At 40.8% G+C, this 22,024-nt stretch overlaps 1 protein-coding gene across 6 annotated transcripts in view; it reads left to right on the top strand.

The window, feature by feature from the left end:
- The window catches only part of CALD1 (caldesmon 1), a 172,215-nt gene that overhangs the window by 24,831 nt on the left and 125,360 nt on the right, over positions 1–22,024 (top strand). For 5 of the 6 annotated variants that reach the window (XM_066550471.1, XM_066550476.1, XM_066550474.1 and 2 more), the window contains exon 2: positions 12,103–12,187. The exons of the other annotated variant lie outside the window; for it this stretch is intronic. The gene's annotated coding sequence lies outside the window, so the exon portion shown is untranslated. The remainder of the gene's footprint in view (positions 1–12,102; positions 12,188–22,024) is intronic. 6 annotated transcript variants of the gene reach the window in all.

Below are 22,024 nucleotides of genomic sequence, written 5' to 3'. Positions count from 1 at the left end.
CAAGGACAAGGGGAATATTATCTCCCCATGGCTGTGAGCTGGAGAATGTGTTGCCAAAAAAGTTCCTGGCTGCGTGCAGTGTGATAGCATCTCAGCATTTTAGCAGGATCTGTCACACAGCTGGAACTGCAGCATGCTCTTGTGTCTGTTTGGTCAGCATGCTGTAAACTGTTTATGAGGATTTTTATCAGGATGATCCATCTTGAATCCAGTGTGTGTCATCCTCTTTGTGGTTTCAGTAGGGCATTGCACAATGATTGGCAGGGCTGCCTGATTGCCAAGTCTGATAAGATCCATCTGATCAGCATGACTCAGGTTTGTGTGGTCACTCTCAGCTTTGATGTCTGTGTGCTCTGTTTGAGTCTCAGGTAGCTGCATGGCTTTAACCACTTATTACCCAGTTGTACTCTTAAATTCTCCTTCTTCTCCTTGCCAAGCAATACATGCAATTTTATTGCCACCTTCCATTTTATGTAATATGTCTGGGTCTTTGTATTATATTGCATTGTAGTATATATTATTACACGTATATATACACGCACACATCTTTCCAGGCTTTGTAGTCTGGCCAAAACAATATTGCAACATGGATTGGTTGTTGGCTTTGTTGGGTTGGAAGCAGTGAATTGAAATGGACCACGTGAAGCAGGGTTCTTCCCTGTACATTCAGTGCTGTCTCAAGTTGAACTAGCAGGCAGGTATTTACTGGACTTGGAGTCACTTACTCCAAGTGACTGACACAGTGCTATCTGTCATTTTTAATGAGCATTTCACTGACAGGTGTGAAATGGAGAAAGTAGTGAGTGTAAAAGATATGATTTCCCTCTGCTGCAGTGGTTTGCAGTCCATGTACCAGTAGTTGTACCAGTCCATGTACCAGTACCCCATGCATGAAAAAAATAATAGACAAATTCCTTCATGATAGCTGATTTTTTTCAGAAATGCCTTTTGGTTGAAGTACTGTATGCATTTTACAAAGTTCATGTACCTCTGCAGTTTATTTTAAGAGATCTGAATTTATTTGGTGTAGATTTATTTCAATTATCTAATCAGAAGCAGACACATAACTTCTTAGGCTGTCAAAGGTATTCAGGAATGTATGACAAACTTCAAAGGAATGTATAAGATCTTGCTACACATCTTACTATGCATTTTTATAGACAAGAGTTAATTAAATTTTCCCTTTCTGCCCAGAAATTACTTTTAGGCTAAATTAAGTACGTGAGGTTGTAAGGCTTTTCAATTTTCTCTCTTTCTGCTTTAGCTTTGTGACTGATTAAACAACCAAATGCTTATCTGGATCAAAGAAATAATAAGCAGAGGGGGCATCCTTAGGCCAGTTATCAGTTGAAAACAATTTAGCTGTCAGGTATCCAAGTTCAAGGCACAGAGCCCACCAGAGGGATTAAGCAACAGGGACTGTGTACAACAATGTTTACTTGCAAAGAGGAAACTTTGCAGGGGGAAAGAGGGGGAAAGCAGCTCAGTTTCCCAGCTCGTGTTTCTGCAGGCAGGGGTTTGCTGGGGAATAAAAGGACTGTGCCACCCTTGGGAGTCCTGCCTGGTGTGGGATGTGGTCCATGAGTTACCTGGGTACAGGACAGCATCCTTGCCTGCCTCCAAATTGGGAAAGCAGCTTGGGTTAACTCCTGTGGAGATTTAATTTATGCTCACTTGCTGGGAGGGAAGGGGAGAAGGAAAAAAAAGCTCTGGTTATCTGAATATACACCATTCAAGTATGTTTGCAGGGACAATATTTCAAGTTATTAGTCTCAGCAATTTAGATAAGAGCATGTACGTTCCTACAAAAGACAAGGCACAATGTCTTAATATTAATACCTGACAGAGAGTAACCCTGTGTGATAAAGTACATAGATAGCACAACAAGGGGTGAATTAGAAATGCCTGGGAAGATATATGATGCCATTAGTAAAACATGGAGATTTATGTGTGACATTGACATCTCTAAGATAGCAGAGGCAGAATTGTACCACTAAAGCTGCCGAAAAGTTTTTTTTCTTTCCCCCAGATGCAATAACAAAGAGATCTGAGAGAAAGGGTTATCTAATGAGTAAAGTACTGCCTACAATTTGGCAGACTCGCCATTCCCTGCAAATTTTCCTCTGTATCTTCTGGCAAATGACTAGGACTCAAATGTTTGAAATCTGTGGCTGGTGGCTGTAATGATGATGTTTTGGGTGTGACTGAACACAAGAGTTGGGTTGCCCTTCCTTGGCATTGAGGTACCTTGCTACCTGCTGGGAATGGCCCTGGAGGAGCAGGACTGGCCAGCAGCAGGCACCAAGCAGAGAGGTCTCTTGGGGCCCACTGTTTGAGCTCTGACACCAGGAAACAGGTGAATTTTAAGTCTGCTGGCCAGTTTGTGTGCCATATTTCATCTGCCAGGGCTGCAGGGTCAGGGGAGTGAGAGAGTGGCTTCATCCTCTCTGAGTGTGCCCTTTGCTGTTTTACCCTGTGAATTCCTGGTGCTGTTTCTGTCATGCCCAGTTAGGTGCTGTTTTCCGTGCATGTAGAGCAGTGATGAATCCTCCTTCAGCCATGGGGCAGTCCTGTCCTTCCTGCCAAGGGGGTGATTTTATTGTCTTGGGTTCATTATAACACACAGAGATGGAGCCACAATTACAACCCTGGAATGGTTATAATGGTTATAACCATTTTGTGGCCCTGGAATTTGAAAATGCTCTATTGCCTGTTGGGAGTTTCTTGCTGTACAAAGTAAATTCAGTTAAGCAAGAACTCATTTTTTCAAGAGAGACCTTTTCTTACAGTGCAGGAAGTTCTCACTTGTGGAGAGCCAGAATGAATTGTCTTAAAAACAGAGAAGAAAGAAAAACTGTCATAGTACCCGGAGGATGGAATTTTTAAGGGATAGCTCAGTGTACAAGTAGAGAATGAAAGTTTCTCTTGAGCAGACCATCACTGTAGTAAACTGAGGTATAGTTTTCTGTTGAAATTGTGCTTTCCTTCCCTTTGAACTGTTAGCATTTATACATAAATAGAAATTCTGCTGGTTTGGAGGTAAGGCAGTTCAATATTGACAAGTGTTTTTGGTAATTTAGGGAAAGTTGTCTGGTGCCATGGTGGGTGTGCAACGTAATGGAGAGTTTTGTTGGGCCACTTGGTAAATATCCTCAGAAATTTGGGAATCAGAAGTTAAAGATGATCCCACCCTCTCAAGTACATGGTTAGTTTGCTGATTGGAAAAACAAGTCACTTATAAGTAAAAATAATTGCATGTTCAAATGAGATTTTACATTTGGTGACGTGTCCTTAATAATTAATCATGTGTGAAAGCACTTCATCTGAAAGGTCTCCAAGATCTTTCCAAAGTGAATTTTGTGCTAAGGCTCATTGAAAGTATCACTTGGGTTACCAAGACTGAAGCACAGCGAGCATGAAGATTTAGTTTTAATTTACTCTTGAAATAGGAGAGGGCAAATTAGAAACCTGATTCATGACTAGTGGGCTAGTTACCTGACAAGATTTTGGGGTCTTTTGGAAAGAAAACACTGGGAAACAACACTGACATATCCAACTGCTGCTTCAGAAAGGGTACAGAGACATTTACAAATATCAGAGATGCTGACTTTGTACTTTTTGATGCCTTTTTCATTTTTATGAGAGAAGTTGACCAGAAACAGCTCAATAGTGCACAACCCTTTCTTGTTTAGGGGTTTGTAAATTCCATTTTATTTTTCATGGTGTAATTTTTTTTAATCTCATAGTCTAAAATGAAACAAACCCTCACTTTTATGATGTGCAAGCATATATATTTTACACTTATTTTCATAACTTCCAATGGAAAGCAGTCCTCCAAGGAGCTGTTGTCAGGTTAAGAAAGCTGGAGTCTGAGGCTCCACAGAGCAGGGAAGTCCTTGAGCTTCATTCCATGACATGGATGGTTCTGGATGCTTTACAGAAACAAAGATGACAGGGTGTCATTGAGCAGCACTTGTTTTCAGTAGCCACACAATGAGGAGCCTGATGGCAAGTCTTCAGTGAGTTTTGGATCAGATCATGAAACAGTTTGCCTATGAAACACCACAGAAGTTAGATTTAATAATAGATTTTATTGGAGACCAGGCTCTTTATATATGTATAAAAAGACTTTAAAAATATGGTTGGAATAAGTGTTTGTGATTCCTTTAAATCAATAAATGAAGCCATTCTGGTGATTTCTAAGAAAAGTGAAAGTTAGCATGTAAGAAACAGATGCTGATTTTTTGGCCTTGCTGAAACTGATGATGAAGCTTCTCTCCTATCCAGTTGTAGCCCTCAGATCTGGCAGGTTCTCTGGTTTTCTGTCTGTTGACGGTTTTTAGCAATAACTTCTGGCCATAATACACCAGCTTGCTGGATGTCCAGTACCTTGGCTAGTTCATGTCTGTGAATCCTGTGTGAATGTTTAGGACACAAATGCAGAGCATTTTCATTCCACATGTTGGTATGCCTGATGCTTTGGATTGATTCCAGTTGAATGCTGTGTCAATCAGTGCAGCAAAAAGTAATTCTAATAGAGAAATATTTCAGACCTACTTATTTTGACTTGTCACTGTTGGCAGGGGGGAGAACTCTGCACAGAAACTGGTGAGTTTTCATGTAACGCCTGCATTCTTCTAGAGTAAAATGGACCAGCTGAACAAAAAAAAAACTCGTAAAAATGTTTATATGCACCAGAATGAGTGTGCATGCATAACAGAGAGCTCCCAGCCAGTCTTGTTAAGTCCATGTTTTACACTGTCACACAGTCATGGAATGCATAACAATAGTCTGGCTATAGGTCAAGGGCCTGTTTGTTCTTTCATATTTCTCCTTAAGTTGGCAAGTGGACACACTCTCTGTCAAAGAGAAGATGCCAAAGAAAGGGCAGGGTTTTTTCCAAGTTATTTTTGAAAGGCCTTGATTCTTGGATGTCTGATTAGGATATTTTAGACCTGGCTGTCATTACCCTGGAAATCAAATGTTGCAGCAGCTCAATACAGGCAGCCAAAGTCATTAAAAGCGTTCCAAAAAAATTCATCAAAAGATACAGTTTTGTTCAGCTGCACAAAACAGCACGGCACTAATTGTAAGCTTAGCAGGGGATTCATATCTTCTGTCTTAGATCAGTTTTTAACACTGAGTGTCTCCTTTGAAGAGCAAAAGATGGCGTCTGCTGTGTTCTCCTTTCTGTTCTCGTGCACATCCACACACGTTTCTGTAGCAGAAGTTTGTTTCTGTGCTTGGGGTTCCTTCTCTTTTATGTATACATGAAATTGAGTTCTGAGCTGGGTTCTGTGGGAGCCTGAGCTGCAGCATCCAGGTTGGGTGTGTGCCTTCCCTGTCTCCCAGAGGTGAGGAGCAGCTCCACTGGGTGGAAGCACCTTCTTGGGTGTGAATTTCATTTCCCATCTCCTGAAGGGAGAGGCTGCTGTGAGCCCAGGTCTGTCTGATACCTGGGGCATGGATCATTGGGTGACCCACAGGTGACATCCTTGTGTTCAAAGCAGGAGAATTTCAACTGCTCATCTGTTTCTTTTGTTTTATTCTCTTCCTCAAATAGCCTGGGATTATTCATGGCTTGTTCCAATCTGATACAGTTCTGTCCTGCGTTTTCGAAGGTGATTCTTCAAATGCATTGTTCCAAAGTTTTCTTTTAAACTTGTTTTTTCTGCAGTGTTTTGCTTTCTTTATCTGCTTCTGGCATAAAAAAATGAAACTGAACAGCTCTAATCAGAATTATTTCTTGGGCAGCTATGAAAGCAGCAGTTGGAGATATTATATCAAACTCTCTTTTAGTCCCAAAGCAAGTGTTGTTGCAGTGAATACCTTGGAGTTTGTAAGATTTCCTGTACAAAGACTGCCTGTTTATGTGGTATTGGACTCCAACTTGATCTGGGATCTCCAAATTGTTCTGGGAGATCATCTCTCCCAGCCTCAGGTTATCTACCTGCAGAAAATAGGTGATGATTCTGAATTACTTTCAACCCTGTGTTAGCTGCAAGGTGTCAGGTGGCTTTCTTGATATTTATTTTTAAAGAAATCTTTAAAAGATACTTTCTTTCTGTAGTGTAAAATGGTTTTATGATCAAGCTGCCAGGCCCTGCTTTTTCTGTGTCTATCTCAAAGTTCTTTACAGAGGAGTTTGGCAGAATTTTCCCTTTTGTCTCTCTGACAAAATGAAGCACAAAAAAAGAAAAATTATTCCTGTGACAGCACCAAACTGGATGTGATGCCAGCCAAGTGCTTTGTTCACTGAGTCATGCTGTGCTTTGAAGGGCACTAATCTCCCAGTCCAAATAACATGCAACATCTTACTAAAACCATCAGAATATTATTCCTCAAGGAGATAGATGGGATATGAAAACAGGGAATATACTTTTTAAAACAGCTGACAGTATCATAGAGCTGGAGCAAATGACAAATCTTTTGAGAAATCCAGCAAAGGCTAGAATTAGATTAACTTCTTAAGAGAGATTCAAGAAATGGCATAACTTGTGCTCTGCACCTGACATTTTAGCATGCACAGATGAGCCAGACAACTCTGTTGTTTTAACCCATACTCAATATTCCTATCAATAAATCTGCTCAAAGAAAGCAGCATATCCATATTTTGGGCGGTACTATCATTAAATCTTTTTTTGCTACTCCCTGGAATTTCATTATGAACAATCACTGATGTAACACCAAACCTATGGAATCTTAAACACGTCTCAAAATCTGTGGAATGAAGTGGACTCCTAACAAATAAAAAAGATGCAGTATTTTTTGTTGGTACTGTGGTTTTTTCAAGTGGCTCATTCCAAAATTTTCCCAAACATATTTCAACTAAAAATATCTCAAAAGAAACTTGTTACAGTTTTTGGATTTGGGGTTAGGGTTTTGTTAATTAACGTTGTTTCTGTTTTCCTCTCTCCCATGTTTCTGGCACACAGTTTTTGGTTGTGTGCTGCCTTATCTTGGATTTTATGTCTAAATGTGTGGCTTTGACAGCTCTGTGATTGTGTTGTGCCTTCATATTGCCACACAACCTTCAGTCCTGTCCAACTTTCAGCGTGTCACAAAACTGTGCTGGGTGCGTGCTGTCAACACAGCATTTGTCAAAATTCAGTATTTGATGCTCAGTACATTTTCCACTTAGAGAACTCTAATTGTCCTCCTGATGCTGGTCGGAAAACCTTCATTTCAAAACTTTTTTTTTTTTAAAGGGTCAATTTCAGCCTTGTAGCCAAGTCTCAGTCCAGGCAGTGTTGTTTGGCTTGTGTTTTATTCCTTGTATCCACACACACTGAAACTGAAGAGAACTCAGTTAAGGAAATGGGTGGTGGGGTAAAAATTATATTGCTTATAATTTAGGCTACCAATAGTTTCAAGGGAGCACTCAGTAGGTCTGGTGGTGTGTCCCAAAGCTGGAGTTTATCACCTCAGGGACTGGGGTGTAGGTGAGTGCTCAGCATGGTACCGGAGACTCTTCAGAGCAAATGAGGCTTTAAATTCTACTTTTCTTTATGACAAACTTGTCTAAAGAGTTTTGCAGGTCTAAGGAAAACAAACAAACAAAACCTCTGTCCCACAAACCTCTGTCTCTTCAGAGTTCTCTCTGAGCTATAAATTCACTGCTGATATTGGCTGAGGAAATGGCTGTCTGCCCAATGTAGTTGTCCCACAAAAATGTACAGAATCTCTATCTTTTGGTCTCCTGTAAAGAAAAACACGAAGCAAAAATGTTGGGGGAAAAAATAAGTAAAACAGGACATGACCTTCTTTGGACTATATATATGGAGGAATTAAATGGTCCTCGAAAATGGTATTCTTTTTTCTAAAATGCCATGGTTTATGATTGTTTGATTCCAGAATTGATTAGAGGCAGAAGGATAGACAGATGGGTGGTGGAAATATTAACCAAAAATGTCTCAACCAAGTTTTTAAAAGAGGGTTCTGTCTGCACATGCAGCATTCACATGTATGCTGTGGTTTTGGATGCTGACAAAGAAACAACATAACCTGCCTTTTTATCTTGTTACCTAATGGAATATCACACATTGGGCTGTCATCAAATTGTTGTTAAACACAAATTGTCAAATTCAGCTTCATATTTGAGTCATCAAGGGGACTAAAGCTGTACTTTGAGCAAGGCTTGTGCCTGTGTTTTTTCTCAGCTGTGGTGAAAAGTATTGTGAAAAAACAACTGCTGCCCTAGTTCAAGTAATAGACAAAACTGCTTGAGGTCTTTTTTTAAGTGCTGTTAGAGGAGAAACTCAGGGACTTATTTTTATAGGTAAAATGAAAGTGTAAAAGAACTTAGCTTGCTAAAACACCAGAATTTCCTTTCTATGTCCTATGAAAACAGACATCCTAAGGGAGATTTTCAAGAGCACATAAGAAGTCTGTGGCTCCTTTCTGTCACATGTCAGTCCTCAGCCTGGTCAGCTGGGAGAGCTGGGAATTTGAATCAGAGGATGATCCTACAGAGCATTTCAAATGTACTTTTGTAAATGTATGGGTTGCTTGCTGTAAGACACCAAGGAGCTGCTGCTGTCTAGGATTGGTGGTTTTTATGTTGTCTCTACAGGTGATTGTAAATGGAAGATGCTGTTTCTGGTTGCACAGAAAGATATATTTTTTTTTTCTATTCGCCTCCTTTAAAATGCCTGCAGCCCAGATCTGCTTGGGTTGTAATGTCTTGATCCTAAGGGCTGGATAAAACCAGACCAAGTAATCCCTGGGAAATTTTGCTACCAGAATTGCTAGGAAGCAGGGAAATTCAGCACATCTGATGCTTTCCTCTGAATCAGTGCCATACTTGAGATGGTTTCAATGGGTGTTTTGGCTGCTTTTCCTGCCTCCTGCTTTAATAGCCCTGAGCCAGGGCTCCAAACATGTTCAGAAATCCAGGTTTGGTTTCTGTGGGTTTTTAAATGTTTGTGCCATAATGGGGAGAGTTGTCCTCAGCACTTTGGTCAAACAAAACTTCACAGGCTTTGCCATTTCCAGGGTGTTGCAATGAAAGAAGGCACTTTGTTTCTTTGTTTAGGTTATGGAAAGGAGGATCTAGCTTTCTCCAGTAGATTGGAAATAGGTAGCCCTCAGTGCTGTTGGTTTTGCTTGTTAATGCAGGCTTTACCATCTAAGTGTTCCCATACTTAATCCCATGGGCCCTGAGGATTGCCCTCTGTGAGAAACATTTCTGGAAATGATCATTTCCCCTTGCTACAGAGAGTAGAGTTTCCCATTGTAAAAGAACAATGGAAAAACATAATTTATTTTGATTATAAAATGCTTAATGGTCTATTGCTCTGTTTAGAAGTAGCTATCTCTAGTTATAATGAAAGCAAGACAGTACTGACTCCTTGAAGAGAAAGTGTTTATTTCCACAACTGTTTGTGTTTGTTACTCAAATCTCAATTTCTCCCACCTGGTAATTAGTTGATCAGTATGTAAATAAATAGAGGGATGAGATGATTTATAGGAGGTTGAAGAAATAATGAGGTAAATAAAGTAAATTGTGTTGCACTTAGTACTCCTTTTAAGAAGAAAGTGCAAGATAATTGTCTCAGCTTTCCTTTGTGTGTGTCAGCCGGAGATTTCTTGAGTATGAACCAAATAAATTATTTTTATAGAAGCTTTTTAGTTATTGGTGCCCCTTGACTTTGATATTTTGCAGGCTCTGTGGTATGAAATGTTATAAAATTATATCAGCAAGTAGATTAAAAAATTCCTCTGGCTCAATGTTGTCAGCATTTGCTCATTCATGGTATTTCACTTGATAGATCACAGAATCATAGAATGGTGTGAGCTGGAAAAGGTCTGAAGTATATTTGTGAGTTTTGTTTCAATAAGGAATTCCTAAAGATATTTGGCAAAATGCATTTCTTTTTTTTTTTTTAATTTTTTTTTTTTTTTTAGTACTGTGCTTAGGACTACAGAGTAAAAACAGCCCAAGAAAGAAAAACATGTCCTTGGTCAGGATTATGTCAGGAATGTGTGTGTGTGTTTTGGCTCTGCCTTGGCAAACCTGAGCCTAACTTAAAGAAGGTGAGTGATCTTGTTTGGTTGGTGAGGAGAACACTTAAGTACCTTGTGAATGAGAGCACTCAGGGAAGGACTTGGTGTTAAGGTATCACAGGAAACAAGGCTCAGTGAAAGCCTTAGGAAGAAAACAAGATGTTCTTCTGATTAACACTGATGTCCACCTTCAGGGCTTTGTCTGCAAAACATCTCAGCAGTCAGGAGGTTACACAACTTCAAGGTGTTTCTCTGTACTGTGTTGTACCTTTGAATTTGTATTTTCTTCTTTGGATGTAAATGATGAGGCATTTTTTCTCACAGCTACAGTAAATTAAGCAGAGTTTCTGCTTAAAAGACCTGGATGACTTCATGTAGCTCCATGAATCCTGAAGGACATTGGATTTTATTAGTGATTGGAGTAGTTTGGCATTTTATTGATGGAAGGATAGATCTGGGTTTTCTCTGGGTTAGAACATACAACTGCAACTGACTTTAATGGGGGTTTTATTAAGGCTGAGATAGTCCTGTAACCTGGATTTATGCATTGCACAAAGAGGACCTGCATTCCTTTCACCAGGTCTGCTGGATCTGGGAAAACGTGCATTTTTCAGTTTTTAGTGTGATACAGCCCTGGGAAGTTCAGAATGGGGTTTCCTGGAGGAGCTGCCATCTTATCTGGTCACAGCTGTGATTTTCTGCCTTGGCAGCTCCGGGGGCCAGCCAAGGTGTTTGTTGTTTTTGTAAAACAACAGGGTACCCCTTGTGTTTAGCCATGGTGGAGCACAGTGCTGCATGTGTGGAGGAGATTTTGACTCCCTCCCCATTTCATCACACACTACCTTCAAAAACCCCCTTTGGCAGGCAGTATGACATTGAAACATACACCTCAAAATTCTCTAAGATAAGCAAATCCTGCCCCTGACACTACTGCTTTATGGATTTAGGAGAAATCCTGTAAGATTGCACTGCCACTTGCTAAAGAAAGATGTATTTTTTCAGGGCTTATTCACATCTCTTGCTTAACACAGTGAGTCTAATGAGTGCTCTTTAAACCCACCTGCTGATTGTCTTGATTAGGTGGGAAGGTAAACTCATTTGCCTAATCAAATGCTGATTGTGAAGCAAGCTTGTTTTTGGTATCTTTCTTCACCTGGTTTAACAGATAAAAGAAAATTTCTCTGCACCTTGTAATTCCAGCCTTTTGTCTTCTGAGTATACGAACATTTGAAAGTTTTGTGTTTTACTGCCTCTGTACATGGAAGGGGATGCGAGTCACCAGGGCCCCTGAGCAGCTTTCCCAGCTGGCTGAGGTTATCCAAATTGGAGATCTGAGTCTGTTCTCCCAAGAGCTGCCCCCAGCTCTCCCCCTGAGGCATGGCTCAGAGGCCATTTTTTCTCACCACATGCTAAGTTATCATTTGTCCCAGCCATTGCTTGAAGGTGGCTGTTCTACCACTGTTGCAGTCAAATTACATGCACAGCAGACAAACAACCTGTCACTGAAACCTATGGAAATGCAATCCAGCAGCTATGCACAAACAGCCAGAAGTTTTTTGCATCTTGGACTGGAGGCAGCCAGCAATCAAGAAACTGTGCTGGTCTACAGCCAAAAGAAATAGGGAATTCCCTCAGTTATTTTTTTTTCTTCTCTGAAGTGATTAATGAGGGCATAATCAGGTTTGGCTCCATATTAATCGGCGCAGTTTGGATATTAAAGTTGTCAGTTCTGTGGCTGGTGCTTCCCAGGGTGTTTTGAGGATTGCATGGGTCTGTGGTTGGGTTGCAGTCATGGCAGCAGGAGCAGGTGACTGAATGGAGCAGTTTTCCTTGCAAGTGGAAGCCACTCTTTTCCCCTAATGGGGGCTCAGGTGCACAAAGTAGTTTGTCTTTGCTTGCTGGTGAGTTTCTTCCCACAGAGGAGTCCCTGGAAAAAGAAAAGGAGCAGCAAATCAGTTTAGTCGGTGGTAAAATTGTGTCTAGCAACTGCTGCAAGGATCAAGATCTGTTTTGCTTTCTAGATCATTGTAATTGTCAAGTTTTTTCTGCCTTTGGTGCCTTCTTCAGCCCCCCATGTAAACACTTCTGTCTTTGCAGTGCCTGTGGTAACCATTGGCTTACTCAAAGAATCCCTTGGGAGCTGAAGTGGCAGCATCTTCCAGGCTCAGGGACATCATATCTGGTGAGACAGATGCTTTTTATGCCTTTGTTTATTGTTTTGTTTAGGGTTTTTTTTTCATGGAGCTATTGTTCAGTTGAGACAATTTCTATCATGAGCTGCACTTCAGTGTTAGCTTAGTTTCCTTTGAAACCTAAAGTCTGGTATGGAAAAAGGTTGTTTGGGGTTAGTGATCAGCCTGATTTGGAAGACAACTTGTGATAGCCCTTGATCAAACTGACTGCCAGAAATTACTTGTATTTTTGGGAATTTTCCACCCCAATTCTTCCCTTTTTTTTTTTTTGTACTGTTTTGCATGCTAAGGATTATAGCTAAATATGTGCATGGTAATTTAGCTCTCTAAAACAGTGAGAAATTTTTCCATGTTGTGGCTCCATATTAATCTCCTGCTTCCTGGAAATTACCTGAATGGGAAGGAGGTGTTTTTCCCCTGGGAAGGTTGAACTCTTGTCTTTCTCATTAACCCTACATGTGGCCATCTTTGCACACACAGGCTGCACACTGAGGTAATGAAGTCAGGCCCAACAGCCACTCTGGGCTTGCCCTTGGTGAAAGGTTATGAATATGGAGACCATTATGTGTCATTAAGATAATAATGTTGCTGAATATGTCATCCAAGTCAATGGCTCTCTGTTCCCCAGGTGTTCTGGTTTTGGTTTGATAGGGACATGTAACAAAAATTAGAAAAAATTCTGCTTGCCAGGTGGGAGAAAATTTGCCTTTCAAAAGATTCAGCACTTGATAGGAGTCCTGCTAAGTAATGATGGTAATAATAATAAATGTTCCTAGCCTGCACTTGGTTTATAATTGCTGTTTAGCCCAAATTGCTCTGAGTGAGGACACTCCATCATTCACAGGTGGAGGTTATGATGTCATGTGTAGCAAATTCACTGATGCAAAAGGATGGAACTTTTACATAAAATAGTAATGTGATGTAGTAGTGGAAACTAAGGAAAGTTAGTTCAGTTTCAGTAGTGGAAACTAAGGAAAACAAGGAGGATTCAAAATTTAAGTGAAGCAGCCAACCTTGATGAGGAGGTGAGGAAAGGGCTTGCCTTGAAGGGTTTCTCTGCTTGTTGAGCACCAGTCTGGAGGGGCTGTGTTTGCATGGTCTGATCCTGACTTGTCCTGTAAGGGCAAGGTTTGTAAGGAATTATCCTTACAGAGGATAATCCCAAGGAATTATGGCCACGCCTGTGGTAGAGCTGACAGTTTTTGTCTGCATACACTTTTAGGGAGTTTCTACCTCTTGAGTTATCTTTCCCCAGTATCTTTTTTCTCATTTCTGATGTTCACAGGCAGGTTCAAGTGGCCAAGCAGAGCAAAGTCTTGAGCACAGAGTTCCTGAGGTCACCCTGCCTGCTCTTCTGGTCCCTGGTTATCACAGATTGTGTCAGCAGATGAGGGAAAGAAGAGGCAGGGTGAGCTGGGCTGAAGCCAGGAGGATAGAAACCTAAAAGTGAATTTGTTGGGCAATAGTGGCTCCCAAACACGTTTTTTTTATTTGCATGTGGATCTATAAAGGCTCCAGTTTCAGTCCTTGGGGATAATTAAACCTTAAGCAGTGATAAACAGTGCAATATTCAATTAGTGAGCTGCCCTGACAAAGGCATGTCAAAGTAAATTGGGGTTTTTTTGAGGCTGTTAACTGTGCTGACAGAGAGTTGGTTAATTCTTGAAGGATAATGTTTTGGGCAAATTCCCAGCCTCCAAATGCCTGCAGGCAGACTTGTCCATATTTGTGGTATATTTGAGGTCTACTGTTCCTCCTTTGGGCCATATATTTTAAGAGGGAATTTTAATGGAAGGAAACATTGCTGCAGAGCAACAGCCTTCTCTGAAACACTTTCCAAAAGTATGTTAAGGCCAAAGGTCTTGTTTTTTCTGGGCAAAAGAAGTGAATCCTCTAATATTTACTCAGTTATAAATAGTGATGGGCAAGGCTCTAAGGATGGATTCCTGGAAGATTGTATCAGGGATAGTTATTCCCCAAACTAAGCAAAGGCAGTGGTTATCGTTTAATTGTTTCATCTTCTTTGGCACAGAGAACACCATTACTAAACAGCAAATAATTGCAATAAATTTGAGGTTTTCACTCCTCTCTTATTTCTCTCCAGTCCCAATAGAAATCAAAATGTTTCTTATTTCCAGTAAGAGATGGAAGTTTAGTGCTGGGGGGAATGTTCATGGTGAATGTTTTGGCTCTCCAGCCATGGCATCAGAGAGGTGGCAGGAGAAGGTGCAAACCTATGGGGCAGGAACTTGCCTGGGGTGCAGGAGGTGCTGCTCTTGACCAGCTGGGCTTGGACAGGGAGCTACATTTCATTTATGCACTCCTCTCTTCCCCTGTCTGTAAATAGGATGGGAGATTATACCTTGCTTAGGGAGAAGCTGTTTGAAAATGTTGTTGCTTTCCACTGAAAGCTAAATCTGCTTGGTGTCACTGCTAATAAATAGGTGAGTGTTACCTAATTCTATTAGCAGGTTAGTTTGCCTCCCACAGTGAAACTCAGTCTCTCACAGTGTAGGTCTTGTAAAGTTCAGCATGCAATTTCTGCATCACCAAAGAGTTAACATGAAACCCAAATGAGACACAAGCCTTGCTGAGGAGCCTGGAGGCCTGAGCCTCCAGAAGTGCTGTGACACTTCCAAACAGGAGCACAGCATCTGAGGTGTCTTTGCAGGCTCATGAGTCTGCTGGACCCATAAATTCTGAAAAATAGGAACATGTACACCACTATTTCTTGGAAAAGGAATGCAGTTTCTCATTTGCTTTCTAATTTTCTGTATCAAGATTAAATGTACAGTAACTGAACTGACGGGAAAATCTATTTTAGTAAATACTAAATAACAAATGTTTGGTAGTAGCTGAGACCTCAAACAGCAAGAAAAAATATTTTTCAGACACTGATGTGCTTTTGTGCAGATGTGGCTTTTTTGCTAGCACTTACTAGAAGAGAAAAAATAAAACTGATTACTGATAGCTATTAGGTATCATTCCAAAATCTTGCAGTTGAACATTTATTTCTACTGATGTAAGACAGGTATTTAACTCTGTAAAAAGTTGTATCTGTGCTCTGTAGGATACTTGAAACTTTTGAGAACTGAAGACATTTCCCACTGTAACCTGTTGTAAGCTAGCGCTACCCCAAAAAATCAAAATTAATTCCAGGTACTCAAAAAAAAAAAAGAAAAGGAAAAAGACACAGGGATTAAATGACAGAATTGCTGCTTTTTTTGGTGGCTGTTGGTACTATCATATATGCTGAAGCATTCCAACCACGGGCATGTGGCTACAATGGAATTTGATGTACAGTCAGTTTTAGGGAACATCCTGTGCCTTGTTAATATCATCCATAAAAGGCTTTCAAACTTCCTGAAACCAGTCCCTTCTGTTTCCAAGTCTGCATATGATCTCATAGGAAATGATCTGGGAGAGGCCAGCTAACCCTTTTGCATAATCAAGGTAGCATTGTTCTTTTAATGCCTAAAGTGAGTTGTTTCACTGATATAAACTCAATAATCCCCTCTTCTTCTGTCAACAAATCTATACTATCAGGCTCTGCAATGATTTTGGTGGCATTACAAAGGAGAATAAGTGGCAAGACTGAAGTGTGATTTGAAGTCTGACCTCAGTAATGTCATTCATTTACTTTGTCACTCTCTGTCTCAGCTATTTCAAAAATCCTAAACCCAGTGAAACTGGAAGACTGAAATGCAAACACACAACACAAGTGAGCAAGGTTTATTTTGCAGAGGGCTCAGAGGCAGGTGAGCAGCCTGCACCCTGCCATGTTTCATAAAGGGCAGTAGTAGCAAAACTGCAAGGAAGAACCTACCCTTTATATAGGCTTGATATTGTAAAACCTCTCATGTGTACATTAGCAGTAGAAAAAGTGAAGAAAGTGAAAGAAAAAGAAGTCTTCTTGTATTGGAGCCCTTGAAAACCTTGCTCTGTACACAAACCCAGAGTGCCTCTTGCAGTCCATGTTCTTTTATATCCTTGGGATACCCAGGATTTCCTCAATATATTTAGCCCAAGAAGGGAAACACTCCAATGAGCTGCTGTCCCTGAAAGCCTTGTAGGGCAGCGAGCCTGAACCTTCCCTGCCAGGGCAGGGAGAACAAAGGCTCTGGGCTCTGTGACTGTGCACAAGTACAATTATGGTCTAGTCCATGTCAGTAGGCTGAACCAGCTGCCCAACTAACTGGCTGGAGTTGGAGTGAGCCTAAGCAGAGGGCTCTGTGGCACCCTGCTCGCTGCAGAGCTGTTAAATTTGGCACTCTGCTCTGGGCTCCACTCAAACATTTTCTTAACCATATTAGGCTATGTGGAAATTGGCCAGCCTTGGATGGACTTGCTGCTTGTGCTCATATTTTATAAAGTAGGCAGCCACTGCTTTGCTTAAGAACTAGCAGGTTTGATAGAATAACGCAACACAAATGGACAACTAGCAGGTTTGATAGAATAACACAAATGGAAGAAGAAGTAAGCCTATCTTTTATTTAGGCATGTTGATATCAGCACAAAATGAATACAATATCATAAAATTGTAGCAGAGCTAGGAGTAATTTGTAATTGTTGTAGTAATTGTGTTTGTAATTGTAATAGTAATTGTAGCAGGGCATGGAGAGAATAAAAGATTATTTTTACATATACTCTGAACTCATGTAAATTAAGGCACATCAAAAAATTATTCTTCTGAATCTAGGTTGGTAAATCCCCTCTCTGGCACAGCATATGGACTTACCAGGTTTAAAACCACTGAACCTGCATTCAGTTGATGTTAATTTGTGAGGACCAGGGCTTTTTTAGTGATACATACATGATGAGGGGGTCTGAGTATTGTAACACATCTGAAATCCAGGCTCACTCATGGGCAGTCCTCTTAACCAGGTCCAGTACTACCTCTGTGAGCTGAGAAATTTGCAGTGATGGTCCCTGAGGTTTACAAAGCCATGCCCCATTGACAGTTTTAATAAGCTAAATTTATATTTGGAAGTGAATACTCAGAGGTGGCTGAGGATAAGCTGTAGAAAAAAAAGAATCTTTCTTAGTGGTAGTTCAATTTTCCACTGCATTGTAGAATTTGGTTTTTGGAAGGTTACAGAACCACTTGTGTGAAAGTTACTGCCCAGGTGAAGGCTTCTCTGGAGCCTTGGATGAGGACTGAAAGGTTCATGAAATATTTAATAATTGTAAGGAGGGTATGCAAAGGTGCATGAGCTCTTGGAGTAGGAGGGAAGGGATTTTGCATTGCTTTTTCATGCCCAAACCACACAAACAAAATAAATAAAAATGCAGCCTCAATACTGAATCCACTTAAGGGAAATGAAGAAGGAAACGTTTCTGTTGCTTTCCATTTTAGATCCATTACAAAAAGGACTGCTGTAGGGCTGTAATTCAATGTAGGAAGCCTTTCTATGGAATTTTGGCATTAGGTGGACTTCCCAAGAACAGCTACTGTCCAAAAGATATTCCAGCTAAAAATCTTCTGAGAGCAGTTTGAAATGTTGGCACTGTTTCATCTGAGGTCTGATCCAGCTTGAGCTAGGAGAGGAACAGAGGAGGCTCTGATTTGGATCTAAATGGCTCCTCTCTGCACTGTCCAACTTGCACATAAAATCTTCAAACAGAAGAACACCCCAACCAAGCAACCCCCCAAATGACCCCTTATAAAGAACATGAAAGAGAAAAGGTTGTACAGAACTTGTGTTTGACTAGACTAAGATATATTTTGAACCACAGGCAGGAGCAGAGGGCAGTGAGAGGGGTGATTGTGGCAGGGGAACGTGGCACAGAAGCAAATGTGACCCACACTGCTCCTGTGGGAAGTACAGCCTGGTTTGAATGGCTTTGAGCAGCCTCAGCAGAAATCCTTTCTGCCACAGCTAATTCACTTATTACTGAATTACTTAGCATCTGCATGTGGACCTTTCCCAGATTTAATCCTAAACCACCAGGACTGGGTTGAGGTCTGTGGGCAGATACAGGAATATTCAGCAAGATGCTTTGGTTTTTTTTGTACCTCAGTTTTCCCATCTGGAACAAGCTGACCTGAGAGAACCTGATTAGGTTCTGTTATGCATTTGGTTATTTGAGGTGCATTTGGATGTCAGAAAGACGTCCAAGTGATCAATATTTAATTAAATGCAATTCCTGCCCAAGGGAGTGTTTCCAACTGACCCAAAAATAGGCCTGTGCAGTGAGGGAGCAGAAACGTGGACTGCCTTGTCTAGAGGTCTTAAATTCTCTTTAAGGGAGATGGTTAGGGTTAAGGAGCCTGGTCTCCAGAAAATACTTCCAGTGGCTGACTCTCTAAATCCTGCTGTGGTCTAAGTATTAATGGCATTCCTGCAGGCATTAGAGTTTTGATTTGAGCTGAGGATCTCAGACCCTTGTTAGGTGGTGGCTTTGAAGGCCAGGTGACTTTGCTGAAGGATTCACCTGTATGAGTATGAATGTGGTTGTGACAGCAGGAAGGATGGTGTGGCTGGGCTCACAGGGAGCCCAAACTCAGGGAATCCAAGCACAAGTGTGGGTGAGATTGCCACAGCTTGAACCCAAACTTCAAAGCCTTCAGTGAAATTCTGAATGACCCAATAGGAGATTTTTGGGTTTGATTTGTTTTCTTAGACGTGAAGAACACATCTGGGTGTGCTCTAGATCTTGCCTCCTATTTTATGTGCATAAATGGCAGTTATTTTGAAGCACTGCTAAATTATTGTCCACCTTTGCTGCCCTTGGGACAGAATAATGGTGTTGCTTTGGATGTCTTTTTTTTTCCTATGCGCCTCCTGCCATATGCCTGTGGCATGTAGCAGAGGGAGTTCAAGAGTTACTGCTACATTTACTTGTGTTTTGAGGAAAAAAGTCCTCCTTATTGCTATTTTTCCTCCCCTATTCCCCACTCCCTATCCTTTCTATTTCAAAACTTTAATCACCTTGCCAAGAATTTGATTGAGTAGCTTGGATATAAAAAAAGCTTGTTTTATGACTCTTAATAATATGTGTAGATGTGCATGTGAAGTTAAAAGTGCATCTCATGCTCCAGACTGTAAGCTGAATGCTAAGGGATGCAGCAAAAGAATTTATCCTGTTTTATCCTGTTTTTAATTGCATGATTTGATAGGTAAATTGTGGATTTGTTTCATCTCTTTACAAATACCTATAGTCATTTTTGGAGACGGAATGCTGATAGAGCAGCAGCTGTAGCTGATACCAACTCATGTTATGTTTGTGATCCAAACAAGTGTAACAGATCAGAGCTCTGTAATAATAGGAAAAGGAATTTCATAAACAAGTTAAACAGGTGGGGAAATTCAAGTGAAAGCAGTAGTGGTTAAGGGGAGAATTTCAAGGACAGGGAATAGGTACTCAGTGAAAGTCAAAGCTGGTATCTGTCCATTGTATTTCTTTAAATGTTCAGGTTATTTTACTTTAAGGAAAAGGAATTGAATTAATGGACTTTGAAACCATATGCTTGGCAAAAAAATAATCTGCATCTTGAGTTCATCACACTTAGGCATCCCAATCTGGCTTTAGATTGGAGTTTTGTATGGTGGGTCGATTGTTATCTGTGGTTAACAATGTCCACAGTCCAAGTGTCTTGGTTTTGTTACATCTGTCCTCGATTTTTGATACCTTCTGGCTCTTGAGGATTTGCTGTCTTGCCAGTTGAATCCTTAGGAACCTTTGCAGGTGTCTCTGTGGAGAAGGTGATGACCATGCACTTCCTCTGTGCTGTGCTCTTGTGAGGAGCTGCAGCTTCCTGCTGTTCCTGTGAACACACATAGGCAGCACTTGGGCTGAAAATGGCAGGTAGTATTAAAAGATATATTAAATAATATAGAAATATTAATAATATAGAGTGGAAAAAAAAGTTGGTGTCTAATCCAGTTCATTATATTGGCCCAGAGCAGAGTTGACTATTTTAAGTGATTTTTGAGTGGTGTATTTTGTTCTGGAAGTGTCCCGTGCAGAGCTTTGCAGTTTGCCTCCCTTGACCTGTTACAGTGCTTAATTATCCTTTCCTTTACACAGTTTTCCCAAGGTTCTTAATGGGTAGGGAAATGGTTAAGGGACAAAATCTCTGTTGCTCCATTTTAAGCACATTGCATCTACTCCTGCTTTCAGGGAATGTGAAAGGTTTATCATTCTCTAATGTATGTGTGAAAATCACTGGTTTTTAGGCTTGGCAAGCCTGACCCTTCCAAATTCTCCACAGACACCATGTTTCCTGGAGCTCTGGAAACTTTGCTTGTTCTCTTCCAATAGTTCCCCTATTTCCTGAAGCAATGTGTACCTGTGGATATATTCAGGTTTCCAGCCAGGAACTGAGCAGTACCCAGGAGGGAAGGAGTGCTGTTTGTAGCTGCCGTGTTTCCAAACATATGACATGAGTGTGATTTGCCACCAGCCCTGGGTTAGAGTTTTTTGACTTCTTTTTCTTATTTTATCTGTCAATTACTGCCTCAGTAAAACATTACCTAGTGTTTGTGAAAGCAATTACCAAGCCACTATTATATTTTTTGGAGACATTTTACCCACAAATTGAGAATGCTCCAAGCTGAAAATGGCCTAATTTTGCATGTTCTGGCTACTTGTCTCTTCACTTGTAATTCTTAACTTTAATGAGGTTTTTTTAAGCTATTAATAGCAAAATTTGTGTCAAGGAATATTTTCAGTGATCTCTCTGGCCAATGGCTTGGGCTGCCTGATATAATCAGCCACATTCAGACTTCACAGAATAGGTCAGGCTGAAACACAAAATAGACTGGAATAGGGAGGCAAGCCCAAGAGAAAGGAGGGGAATGAAAACGCATGCATGAAATGCTTCAGTGAGGTTTCTAGTGCTTAGAAAAGCAATTAGAGAAACACTTTGGGAGAGCAGGATGTGTCTGGAGCCAAGTTTCTTCAACACCTATGGGTGTGCTTCACATTAATTTTTAGTATCTGCTTTTAGAAATCTTGAGAAAGAAGAGGTAATGCCATGACAGAAGAACAAACATATTTTGCTGAAAGTGGAGTGAGTCCTGGGGAAGATACCAGGTTATTAAAATGGAAGCCACATCTTTCCATGTAAGAGGGACAGCTTAAAGCAAGGTGCTTGCTCCTCTAATCCCTCTTGCAACACCATGACTTAAAGACTTTGTAGTCTTTGAAGTAAATTTCCCAAAGCAGTGGGGGAATCATCCTGATCTCCTCCAGCCTGGTGTCCTAAATGCTCAGATGGTTGTTAATGAAGAGAACAGGTCTTATAAATTCCCTGAGGAAGTAAATTGAGAAAACCTACATTGGTGTACCATGAGATTGTCAGTTCCTAGCACCTGATTGCCAGGGTTTGAGCCTGCTGAATTCACAGCAGCACATTTGGAGGGAAGGGTTCATCACTGTCCTGTAATGCCAAGCTGTTCTTTCAGTCCAAGCCAGCTTTTTCCACTGAGAGGGGGAATGAAAAAGAGTGCCTGTCAGTGGAAATATGCAGTACAGAAAACAGCTTTGGAAATACAAGGCCTAGGAAATATAAAATTGGACTCATTACTGTCATGAAGCATAATGGTGATAATTCACAATGGATCTGTCACTATAATGGAGAGGAAAAGCTCTAATCCCCTGAGGAATACAAGGGGTGTTTTATATTATTTGTCCAGGTATGGGTGTGATGAATGGGGCCAGATATCAGTGGTGTAAATCTATGGGTTCAATGTGGGCAAAGCTGAATCTGGCCAAGATTCTCAGAAGAGACTTGCTAAAGGGATGAGCTTTATTGTGTTGGTGACTTCCCAGCCACAGCACTCACCTTCAGAAATATCCAAGCTAATCTCTGAGGGTGATAA

This window comes from Molothrus aeneus, chromosome 5, assembly GCF_037042795.1.
Source record: "Molothrus aeneus isolate 106 chromosome 5, BPBGC_Maene_1.0, whole genome shotgun sequence".
NCBI classification, from domain to species: Eukaryota; Metazoa; Chordata; class Aves; order Passeriformes; family Icteridae; genus Molothrus; species Molothrus aeneus.
The sequence above is the reverse complement of the archived record's forward strand: the minus strand, read 5'-3'. Positions and strand labels throughout refer to the sequence as shown.